Consider the following 11565-nt stretch of genomic DNA (forward strand, 5'->3'; position numbering starts at 1 on the left):
AGAATGAAAGTGGTTTGCCCAAGTTGCCCATTGTTTATGAAATAAGTTGTGTTCCTGTCAAGCAATAACTTGTTCAAAAATGTGATTAAGGTTAATCAAATGTATTAATTCAGCTATTGTTGGTACCTCATTTGTTTTCCATCTCCTGGTAATAAGAAGTCTAAAGTTGTGTATGATATGGCAAGTAGGAATATGTATGTTGGTTGGGATTATAATTAATCCCAATCAGCAATAAAGCTAATTCAATTGTGATTTTGGAAATGTCTGGTGAAAGTGACCTCATCAATTGTGACAGATCAGACTGAAACTTGTGTAGTTTTGGGCATTTCCAGAAGATATGGGAGAGCAAACCAGTCATACCACAGTTTCTCCAGCAGTGCGGTTCTTGGTTATCATATATAGATGCAAGTTGTTTAGGGGTATAATACCATCTGTAAAATCATTTATCTAACTGTTCGCCATGGCTTGAACAATGGGAATATTTTTTCCCAGCAAGAATAGCTGTTTGCCACACTGAAATAGGGAATTGTTTACCCAGCTCTTCCTCCCATTTAGTCATGTATTTAGTTTTTTTTGCCATCATGTTATTATTAAAGAAACGGTAAACCTGACCAAGGCCAGACTTGTGGAAAGGTTTTGGAAAATATCAAGTCCGAAAAACACTGGGGGATCCTGCAGGTATAATCTTTAAGTGATCTAAGGTGTGAACTGATTGTTCCATATGTAGGTAGTTCAGCATCTGGGAGGGCAAAAGTATGCTGCAGGAGATGAAAAGGTTTAATAGTAGAGTAAGGGCTGGTTCACATCACATTTTTAGCAATATGAGCCCGTATACGGCTGGGGGGGGGGGGGGGGGGGAAACGGGCGCTACTGTATCCCAGCCCCCAGCCGCATCCGGCCCGTATGTAATGCATTTGAATTAGCCGACTGGAGTGAAACGCTGACTCTGGTAGGCTCATTTTTGCCCCGTATACGGTTTTCCTACCAGACCTAAAACCGTGGTCTACCACTGTTTTAGGTCCGGTTAGAGAACTGTATAGGTGGCAAAAATGAACCGACCACAGTCAGTGTTTCACTCCGGTCGGCTCATTCAAATGCATTACATATGGGCCGGATGCAGCTGGTATACGGGAGCGCCCGGTTTTCGCTCCCCCCAGCCGTATACGGTTCCGTATTGCTTAAAGCGTAGTGTGAGTCAGAGTATTTTTAATGTATTAACTTAGTGATTGGAAGGGAATTATATGATGAGTATATATTTGACCTACATCATGTGAAGCCAGGGCCCTCTGCCAGACATCTAGGGAATGTTTAGTGGAAGGATTGACCTCATTAGGAGTTTAAGTCTTCCTGGATTTAACCAAATGTGTTCCCAATTAGAAATTCAAGATTCAACGGAGGCCCAGGCCGTTTTTTCTACACCTTCTTTGATCCAGCCCAAAGACTGATTAAACACTATGGCCTGCCTATATGCCTTCAAGTTAGGAATACCAGAGCCTCCATTGCCAGCCACTCTCGGTTGTTTACCACTCCAAATGAATTTGAAAGCGATCGATTGTAACTGTAAATTTAGTAGGTACTGCCACCAGAATAGTCCTTAACAGATAAAGAATCCTTGGCAACTTAAAGGGGTATTCCAGGCAAAAACTTTTTATATATATATATCAACTGGCTCCGGAAAGTTAAACAGATTTGTAAATTACTTCTATTAAAAAATCTTAATCCTTTCAATAGTTATTAGCTTCTGAAGTTGAGTTGCTGTTTTCTGTCCAGCTGCTTTCTGATGACTCACGTCCCGGGAGCTGTCCAGCTCCTATGGGGATATTTTCCCATCATGCACAGCTCCCGTGACGTGACATCATCATTGAGCAGTTAGACAGAAAACTTCAGAAGCTAATAACTATTGGAAGGATTAAGATTTTTTTAATAGAAGTAATTTACAAATCTGTTTATCTTTCCGGAGCCAGTTGATATATAAAAAAAAAGGTTTTGCCTGGAATACCCCTTTAAGTAGGACTCTTTTACCAAGCCAGCTCCAACTACCTTTAGAGAGAGAGAGTTATGATTGGCTTGTAATTTATTAGCAAAAACTGGGAAATTAGCTTCTGCTAGTTTGAAATGTGAATTGGTTATGATAATACCTAAATATGTTGTTATGTGAGACTCCGACCATTTATTCGGAAAGTTTGATCCGATCTGGGATTCAACGTGATGTGGGAGGTTAATATGCTAAGAATGTTATATTTGGCCTCATTAATTTTATAATAAGTTAAATTACCAAAGTTGGTAATATGTGATATAACCACTGCAAGGGAATGTGAGGGGTTAACCAATAAAAGGAGTACATTGTCTGCATATAGACTCATTTTGTGTTGGGAATTACAGACAGGGATGCCCTCTATATCAGGGTCCTCTCTAATTTTGGAAGTCAAAGTGGCGTAGTTATGAAGATGAGTGGCGTAGTGCCGTTCGTGATCTTAAATGGTGTAGACATGACACCATTCACAAATACCGAAGCGGACGGGTCACCATACAAAGCCCATACAGAATGGATAAACAAGTCTGGGAGATTAAATCTGCGGAGAGTCTCTCTTGCGAATCCCCAATGAATGTGGTTGAACTCCTTCTCCGCGTTCAGGGAAAGGAGCAGAGACAGTGAGACTACAGATATTCAACCCGCTCAAAACAAAAATGCTTAAATACTATCACAGGTGCCAGGATGGAACATGTTCATGGAAACATGATCTCCGCTTTATGACTGCTCTGAAGAACCTGGATACAACTGATATTCCCAAGAAGAGCCCATCTGAATGTGCATTGAAAGCTGCAGCTGTAAAGTAGAGTAGACACTTCCTATACTGGAGCAGCCCTGGCCGACTACCACGAAGTATAGATTTTTCTTAACTCAAGCATAGACCTTGGTTGTTTTTAGTCTTCCTGATACTAAGATGGTATTCACCATCACCACTTCTTCTGAGAACCCTCTCCCTAGAAGAGATGGGCGTTTAACCTCCATGCTGTGGGTTGAAGTCTGGACAGCTTCTGATGATACATCCCTGCTTGACTGAAAAGATTCTTCCTCCAAAAGTCCAGGTCCTGGATGACTTCACTTAGGCAGATTTGCAGTGCTCGGGGAACAGACACTGAAGTGGTACCTACTATTGCAGCAGAAGATGATGCTATAAATACTTTATCATGGTATCAGTCTTATGTTCTATTGCAGGGGTCTCAAACTGGTGGCCCTCCAGATGTTGCAAAACTTCAACTCCCAGCATACCTGGACATGCCGGCTGTCAGGCATGTTGGGAGTTGAAGTTTTGCAGCATCTGGAGGGCCTCCAGTTTGAGACCCCTGTTCTATTGGGTACGGAAATAAGGAATAGTTTTTGCAGGAAACACAGACCTCTTGGAAAGGACCACTTTATGTGAATTATTCCAGTTTGCAGAGAACTGAGGGTCCACTCTGTAGCTGGTTTTAATTTGGCACCTTGGTCAAACCGCTCCTCTGGATTGTTCCAGTCCTGCTGCACTCAATCCTTTATAACTGGATGAACTGGTAGGGCCTTGTCCTTGTTGGTAAGTACACTTAAAGGGGTACTCCAGTGAAAAACTTTTTTTTTTTTAAATCAACTGGTGCCAGAAAGTTAAACAGATTTGTAAATTACTTCTATTAAAAAATCTTAATCATTCCTGTACTTATTAGCTGCTGTACTACAGTGGAAATTCTTTTCTTTTTGAAACACAGAACTGTCTGCTGACATCATGAGCACAGTGCTCTCTGCTGACATCTCTGTCCATTTTAGGAACTGTCCAGAACAGCATATGTTTGCTATGGGGATTTCCTTTTACCCTGGACAGTTCCTAAAAATGGACAGAGATGTCAGCAGAGAGCATTGTGCTCGTGATTCAGCAGACAGCTCTGTGTTTCAAACGGAAAAGAATTTCCACTGTAGTATTCAGCAGCTAATAAGTACAGGAAGGATTAAGATTTTTTAATAAAAGTAATTTACAAATCTGTTTAACTTTCTGGCACCAGTTGATTTAAAAAAAAAAAAGTTATTCACTGGAGTACCCCTTTAACTTCTGTGGGATTAACCCCTTAAGGACGCAGCCCTTTTTCGCAATTCTGACCACTGTAACTTTAAGTATTAATAACTCTAAGATGCTTTTACCGATTATTCTGATTCTGAGATCGTCTTTTCGTGACATATTCTACTTTATTTTAGTGGTAAATTTTCGTCGCTACTTGCATCCTTTCTTGGTGAAAAATCCCAAAATTTCATGTAAATTTTGAAAATGTTGCATTTTTCTAACTTTGAAACTTTCTGCTTGTAAGGAAAATGGACATTCCAAATAATTTTATATTGGTTCACAAATACAATATGTCCACTCTATGTTGGCATCATAAAATGGACATATTTTTACTTTTTGAAAAAATTAGAGGGCTTCAAAGTATAACAGCAATTTTCAAAATTTTCATGAAAATTACAAAATCTGAAGGGACAGATGTTACGGCACTACTGAAAGGATCTGCAACTCCTCACTATATACCCCTGGCATATAGCGCCTTAGTTCTAACTTTATTGCATTACACTCTAACTTTATTGCATTAAGCATCAGTATAAAAAGGGCAAAAGGGCGTATTTACATTGACCAATTAAAATGTGGCAATGAGCAAAAAGCGTATTTACATTGACCAATAAAAATGTGGACACATCTAAAAGGTGATATCATTGTTTTGATTTTACACACTTCTTCCCAGGGTACATAGCGCCAATTAGCAGATAGTGAAATTATTTAGCAAGCAACTTTAGTTACAGGAAATGTAACTTATTAGGAACACGACCTTGAGGAGACTGAGAACGAGAAGAAGGAGATAAGAAAGAAAGAGAATAAAACAATAATAAAGGAGAACTCTAGTGCAGCCTTTCACTAACTACAACTCACAGCATGCCCTGATACAACCTTTCACTAATTACAACTCACAGCATGCCCTAATACAACCTTTCACTAACTACAACTCACAGCATGCCCTGATACAACCTTTCACTAACTACAACTCACAGCATGCCCTGATACAACCTTTCACTAACTACAACTCACAGCATGCCCTGATACAACCTTTCACTAACTACAACTCACAGCATGCCCTGATACAACCTTTCACTAACTACAACTCACAGCATGCCCTGATACAACCTTTCACTAACTACAACTCACAGCATGCCCTGATACAACCTTTCACTAACTACAACTCACAGCATGCCCTGATACAACCTTTCACTAACTACAACTCACAGCATGCCCTGATACAACCTTTCACTAACTACAACTCACAGCATGCCCTGATACAACCTTTCACTAACTACAACTCACAGCATGCCCTGATACAACCTTTCACTAACTACAACTCACAGCATGCCCTGATACAACCTTTCACTAACTACAACTCACAGCATGCCCTGATACAACCTTTCAATCCCCTCTTAGAACCATAATTTTTTCAAATAACATGGTTCTATTTCCGATTGTTCTTATAATGCTTCACATATGATTTGTAAGCTTATGGAGAGCGTCCTGTGGGAAGGGATTGATACATAGAAAGATCGCTTACACTCTTAGAAAGGATTTTTCAGAAACAGGGGAGGACACACATGGCAATGAAAGCAACAATCAACAGTACTATACCTATCACTGTAAACACTTACTATAGTAGGACATGTGTACATTAGGCAGGGGGGGGGGGGGTGGATAAGCCAGGAAACAACACTCGAGGATGTGGAGTTATACCATAGAACAGGCATCCCCCCCTCCCAAGTGTTGCCTACTTGCCCCTGAGTGCAGCTAATGGTCAATAAAGTCAATATGGTTATTGACCATGATGGGAGCGCCAGGCAGTGTTGTTTCTACATGGTTCCGGAACTCTTCAAACTTCGCTAGGAGATGGAGGTCAGGGCTGTCTGCCCCCGTTAGTACCTCTGGTTGGGTCTTCAGGTCAGGGCTGTCTGCCCCCGTTAGTACCTCTGGTTGGGTCTTCAGGTCAGGGCTGTCTGCCCCCGTTAGTACCTCTGGTTGGGTCTTCAGGTCAGGGCTGTCTGCCCCCGTTATTACCCCTTTCACTGCTTTCTTCTGGTACAGCTTGATCCTAGTGGCGTGGATCCAGGTAGGGGAATCGTCGGTGAGTACAGCTGTGCGGGTTACTGCTACCACAGAGGTCGGGGGACCATAGGAAAAGTCAGCCTGGGACTTCTTTCTTCGCAGTTCTTTGACCAGTACTAGGTATCCTACTTCGAAGGAATGAGTTGGTTCCTGTGAAGAAAGAGGAGACTTCAAAGAGATTTTGTTCTCAATGTCTGACAGATTTTGAATAAGTTGTGTGACATATTGGTTCCTGATTTGGTCTCGGTCACCTTCTGGAGTCACCAAAGGTTTCTTTGCCCAAGGTGTGGGGAAGGGTCTACCCATGAGGATTTCAAAAGGAGACAGGCCAAGGGTCTTATGTGGGGTCATTCTAATTTCAGCTAATATGATGGGAAGTATTTTATTTATTTTATAATGTTCCCCCTGTTGCTTCCTAGAACTCTGAAGGGTGGTAGGGGATATGGAATTTCCACTCTACCAGAAGGATTTTTTGAGTTTAGAGGTGAAAGCTGGACCATGATCAGACTTGATTACAAGTGGAAATCCCCATTGGGGGGGGATGATGTGTTGTGTGAGTATGTGTGCAGTGGTTTTATGTGTGCAGTGGTTCTTGAATCTTCTCTCTTGGTAGGGAATACTTCAGGCCATCTGGAGAACATGTCCACGATAACCAGGGCATACTCTTGCTTACCCTTTCCCTTTGGTATGTGGGTGTAGTCAATTGGTTGGTCAGTGAAAGGTGTTGTAGGGTACTGCAGGTGTTGGTGTTGTACATAGTGGTGTGTACTGGGGTTGTTCCTGAGACATACGAGGCAACGTTTGATGTAGTCGTCTACCAGTTGTTTAGATGTAAAAGTGTTGGGAGAGGAGGGTGTGTGTGGTAGAGATGCTGTTGTGGCCTACTTCATGGAAATGAGCAATAAAGACTGGGGAACTGTGTCGGGGTATGCATGGTCTCCCCTCTTTGTAGATCAATCCTGTTTCAGGATTTCTCTGCAATACCGGATAACACCGATCATATTCCTCTTGTTCGGGAACAGAGGACTGGAGAGAGAGAAGTTTTGTGTCTTCGAGTGAAGGAGGTGTAAGAACTGGTAACATCAGTGAGACAGGTTGTTGTGTAGCAGCCAGTTTGGCAGTGTGGTCTGCTAGAGCATTGTCCTTTGAAATGTGATCAGTCCCACGTGTGTGTGTCCTGCAGTGAATGATGACTAATTGTGATGGTAGGGTAAGTGCATGTAAATGGTGACAGGTTTATTAGCAAAAAGTGTACAGGCTCTTGTGAGGGCGATGAGTTCTGCAGCTTGTGTGGACTTATAGGGGATGGACTGGGCCTTGAGGACAATGTCAGGAAATTGGACAATAGCATAACTGGCAAGGTAAACATTGTCATTGGGGCGGGTGCATGACCCATCTACAAAGACTTCTAGAGCATCAGGTATGGGCACTGAGGAGAGGTCGGGCCAGGGTGAGGTGTCAGTGTGGATGACTTGCAAGCAGTCATGTATGTCCGGCATTACATCATCATGATTTTTCAGGCCAATTAGTGCGTTGAGTATTGGAGCATGGCCAGATGTAGTGGAGGCATACACAATTTTCAAGGATGGATTACTGAGTAAAATTACCTCATATCCAGAGAGCCGTTGTGTATGTAGGCCGTTAAGGAGAGAGATAACATCATGAGAAGTGTACAAGGTAGTGTAATGTCCTAAAGTGAGGATGGTAGCTTGTTCAACAATCATAGCACAGGCAGCAAGAGCTCGCAGACATGCCTGCATCCCCTGTACGGAGACGGGCATCACCTTTGAGAAAAAACCAAAAGGATGCAGTTTGCCTCCGTGAAATTGTGTCAACACACCCGCCATGGTTTTACAATTGTCTCGTGCATACATATGGAAAGTAAAATTATAATCTGGGAGGCCTAGCCCTGGAATTGTCATTAATGTACATTTCAAGTAATCAAAAGCTTTGTACATGTCGGAGGACCATTTGATTAGATCTAGTTTGTCTGACAGGGTAGCATGAGCAGTCAGGAATCCACTGTCTGCAGTAGTTTATCATACCCAGAAAAGATTGCATTTCCTTTCGGGTGCGCGGGGTGACCAGGTCCGCTACAGACTGGACTCTAGACGTACTCAACTCCCTTTTCCCTTTTGGCAGAACAAATCCCAGATTTTCAACCTGTTCACAACACCCTCCTCAAGGCAGGCCTCCTCAGAGAAACTACACAGTAACAAATCATCAACATCTTGGAGGAGAACAGAACCCCGGGGGGGCATGCCATGATTTTAAAGTGATTTGGAGGACAATGCTGAACACAACAGGTGAATCAGCATACCCCTGGGGCATTCTACACCAGGTTAACTGTAGTCCCTCAAAGGAAAAAGCAAAAAGGAGTCTGGTCTCTTTGTCCACTGGGATCGAGAAGAAAGCATTCTTCAGATCGAGGACAGAAAAATGAGTTGCCTGTGCTGGGATTGATGACAACAGTTGGGTGACATCAGGAACTATAGGGGCAATAGGCACAATTAGTCTGTTGATGATTCTCAGGTCTTGTACAAAACAGACAGTACCATCGGGTTTAGGGACCGGATTAATTGGAGTGCAGTAGGGAGAGACAGTATGTTCTAAAACTCAAGTGTGTAGGAAATGTTTGATCATAGGGCGGATACCTTCGATTTTTATTTTATTTTATTTTTTTAGATGACAAGGGGTACTGTTTTTGGTAGACCGGGAGGATGTCTGGTTTGAGTCTTGCCTTGTATGGTGTACAGTCAATGTGTCCCACATCATGATCTCCATTTGATCAGACAATGGGGTCTACCTCAGGTGGGACCTGGGCCGGGGACATAACAGGATAATGTCCAGCAGGACAGCACCCTGCACGTGTGACTATGAGTGTGAGGTTAGGCGTGACATGTAACCTGGATGGGGATGCAGTGATATGTAATTTGAGTTTACATATGAGGTCTCTTCTCAGGAGGTTTACAGAGCATTCAGGTATGATACGAAAGGAATGGAAGGCTAAATGGTCACCCTCGGGGCATTGTATATACAAGTACTATGAACATACTCAATTTCAAACAGTAGACATATATACACATACACATATATATTTCCTTCAAATCTAATGTGATTTTGTTTTTCAATAAGAAGAGGCTGTCATGCTCCCTGTAAACTCCACCTTACTCCTCCCAAACCTCTATGTCACCAGTCACCGCCCCTTTGAGTCTGGCTCCTTGTCTTTCCCCAATTCTGGTCAGTCACCCTTGAACGTCTAGTATCAAACTGTGTTACTTTACATCAAGAGACATACAAGAAACATGTAACATGTAACAATACCGACATTTACAAATACTTAACGTACAACACACAAGGCCCACATTCTCACCAAAGATATAAAAGTGTACACAGCTCTCTCAAAAATTAGAAAAATAATAATCTCCAATGCGCATTGTTTATAAACCCAGTAAACCATTAGCTTGATTTTAAATGCCTAAAGTAATATTTATCAATTAAATAGTGATCACTTTTTTTTTTATTTATTTTATATCTTATTTTATTCTTCTTGGCCAAATGTCTTCTCTTATTATTCCTGTAATATAATCAGACCATAATTTCCTGATACATTTCATTTTTGCCATCAACCCAGTGTTACTGTGAAGACAAGAAATTAATGAAATATCATCAAAAAGTTCAATTTAATACCACGTGAATATTTATTATTATATATAATTTTTTTATACCAATCTAAAGAAGAATCCATTACAACACAAACAGCTTCACAGGGAAAACATTCACTGGTCATTGTCTATACACTCCTGACTCATTAACACAACTCACACATATACAACATACTTTATATCGTAAGGACCATCCTATAAACGCCATCATATGACTACATACACAGGGCTTTCCTAGCGATTTACTACATCACTGCATTCGAGCAGTTCCAGCTCCGCTCATCCTACATTCCTCACGCTGCTTCACATGCTTTTTCACCAAAACATTGAGTCTCTATTTCTGACAAGAATCTTTCTAATCCTCACAAGCAATTTACAACAATCTACTCCTACCACTTACCACACACCAGACCAAAAACACCAACTTATGAAATATCACTGAGCCCCTCTCGTACACTTACCACCCGAGAGTGATTCTCAGACAAACAAATAATCTTAATACTTCTAAAAAGAGATTGAAGGGTACAACAAACCAAGGTCCTGAATAAAATTGGGTCTCCTAGAACCTGTTAAGTATATTATATACTATCCTAGGTTCAATTAACCCTTGCGTGTATCCCTGATACACAAAACAGTTAACCTTAGGTGTATCCCTGATACACCAAACAGTTAACCTTAGCGCGTGTCCCTGACACATCGTGTATCCCTGATACACAAATAGTTAACCTTAGATGTACCCCGGGCACACTAAATAGTTAACATTAGCATGTGTCCCTGACACACAACACGCTGTGGTCCCTGACACACAGGTAATTTTGCATCCCTGATGCACAATAACTTTACAGAATCGAGATTTTGGACAGAGCCCTTGATCCCGGGAAAACAGACAATAGAGTCGATCTTACCGGACCTTTAGGGGTTAACCTTCTCGACCATGGATCGAGCCCCCAGCTGAAAGGATCTGCAACTCCTCACTATATACCCCTGGCATATAATGTCTAGTTCTACCTTGGTTTGTGTCACCTTCTCTGGTACCAGGAGAGTGTATCCCTCATAGGAAAAGATAACAGACAAGTATGGCGAACACACTCTGACTTTATTGCATTAAGCATCAGTATAAAAAGGGCAAAAGGGAGTTTTTACATTGACCAATTAAAATGTGGCCATGAGCAAAAAGCGTATTTACATTGACCAATAAAAATGTGGACACATCTAAAAGGTGATATCATTGTTTTGATTTTACACATTTCTTCCCAGGGTACATAGTTAGCCAATTAGCAGATAGTGAAATTTTTTAGCAAGCAACTTTAGTTACAGGAAATGTAACTTATTAGGAACACGACCTTGAGGAGACTGAGAACGAGAAGAAGGAGATAAGAAAGAAAGAGAATAAAACAATAATAAAGGAGAACTCTAGTGCAGCTTTTCACTAACTACAACTCACAGCATGCCCTGATACAACCTTTCAACTACAACTCCCAGCATGCCTGGGCAGTCTAGGCATGCTGAGAGTTGTAGTTTTGCAACATCTGGAGGGCTACTGTTTTGGCACCACTGAAATAGTGATCTCCAAACTGTGACCCTCCAGATGTTGCAAAACTACAACTCCCAGCATGACCAGACAGCCACTAGAAGGGCAGCAGTAAATATCACTTTACTGCCACCTTCCTCCCCCCCCCCCACCGTCGCCTCCCTACCTGCGCCGCTGATCTCCGCTGATGCCACCGATGATCGGTGGTCCCCAC

General features: G+C 41.9%; 3 long non-coding RNA genes across 3 annotated transcripts; 2 read left to right on the forward strand and 1 right to left on the reverse strand.

Annotated features, from left to right (window-relative positions):
• Window positions 1-1090: 1090 nt before the first annotated feature.
• On the forward strand, window positions 1091-3256 carry LOC130276277 (uncharacterized). Its single transcript, XR_008845070.1, has 2 exons — window positions 1091-1628; window positions 2012-3256. It is a non-coding gene; the product is annotated as an uncharacterized LOC130276277 (long non-coding RNA).
• Window positions 3257-4010: 754 nt separating this feature from the next.
• LOC130276278 (uncharacterized) lies at window positions 4011-8926 on the forward strand. Its single transcript, XR_008845071.1, has 2 exons — window positions 4011-5945; window positions 6036-8926. It is a non-coding gene; the product is annotated as an uncharacterized LOC130276278 (long non-coding RNA).
• Window positions 8927-10097: 1171 nt separating this feature from the next.
• On the reverse strand, window positions 10098-11251 carry LOC130276279 (uncharacterized). The gene is made up of 2 exons (XR_008845072.1): window positions 10495-11251; window positions 10098-10460 (listed from the first exon to the last, which is right to left on the reverse strand). It is a non-coding gene; the product is annotated as an uncharacterized LOC130276279 (long non-coding RNA).
• Window positions 11252-11565: the final 314 nt, after the last annotated feature.

Source organism: Hyla sarda, chromosome 6 (genome assembly GCF_029499605.1).
Source record: "Hyla sarda isolate aHylSar1 chromosome 6, aHylSar1.hap1, whole genome shotgun sequence".
NCBI classification, from domain to species: Eukaryota; Metazoa; Chordata; class Amphibia; order Anura; family Hylidae; genus Hyla; species Hyla sarda.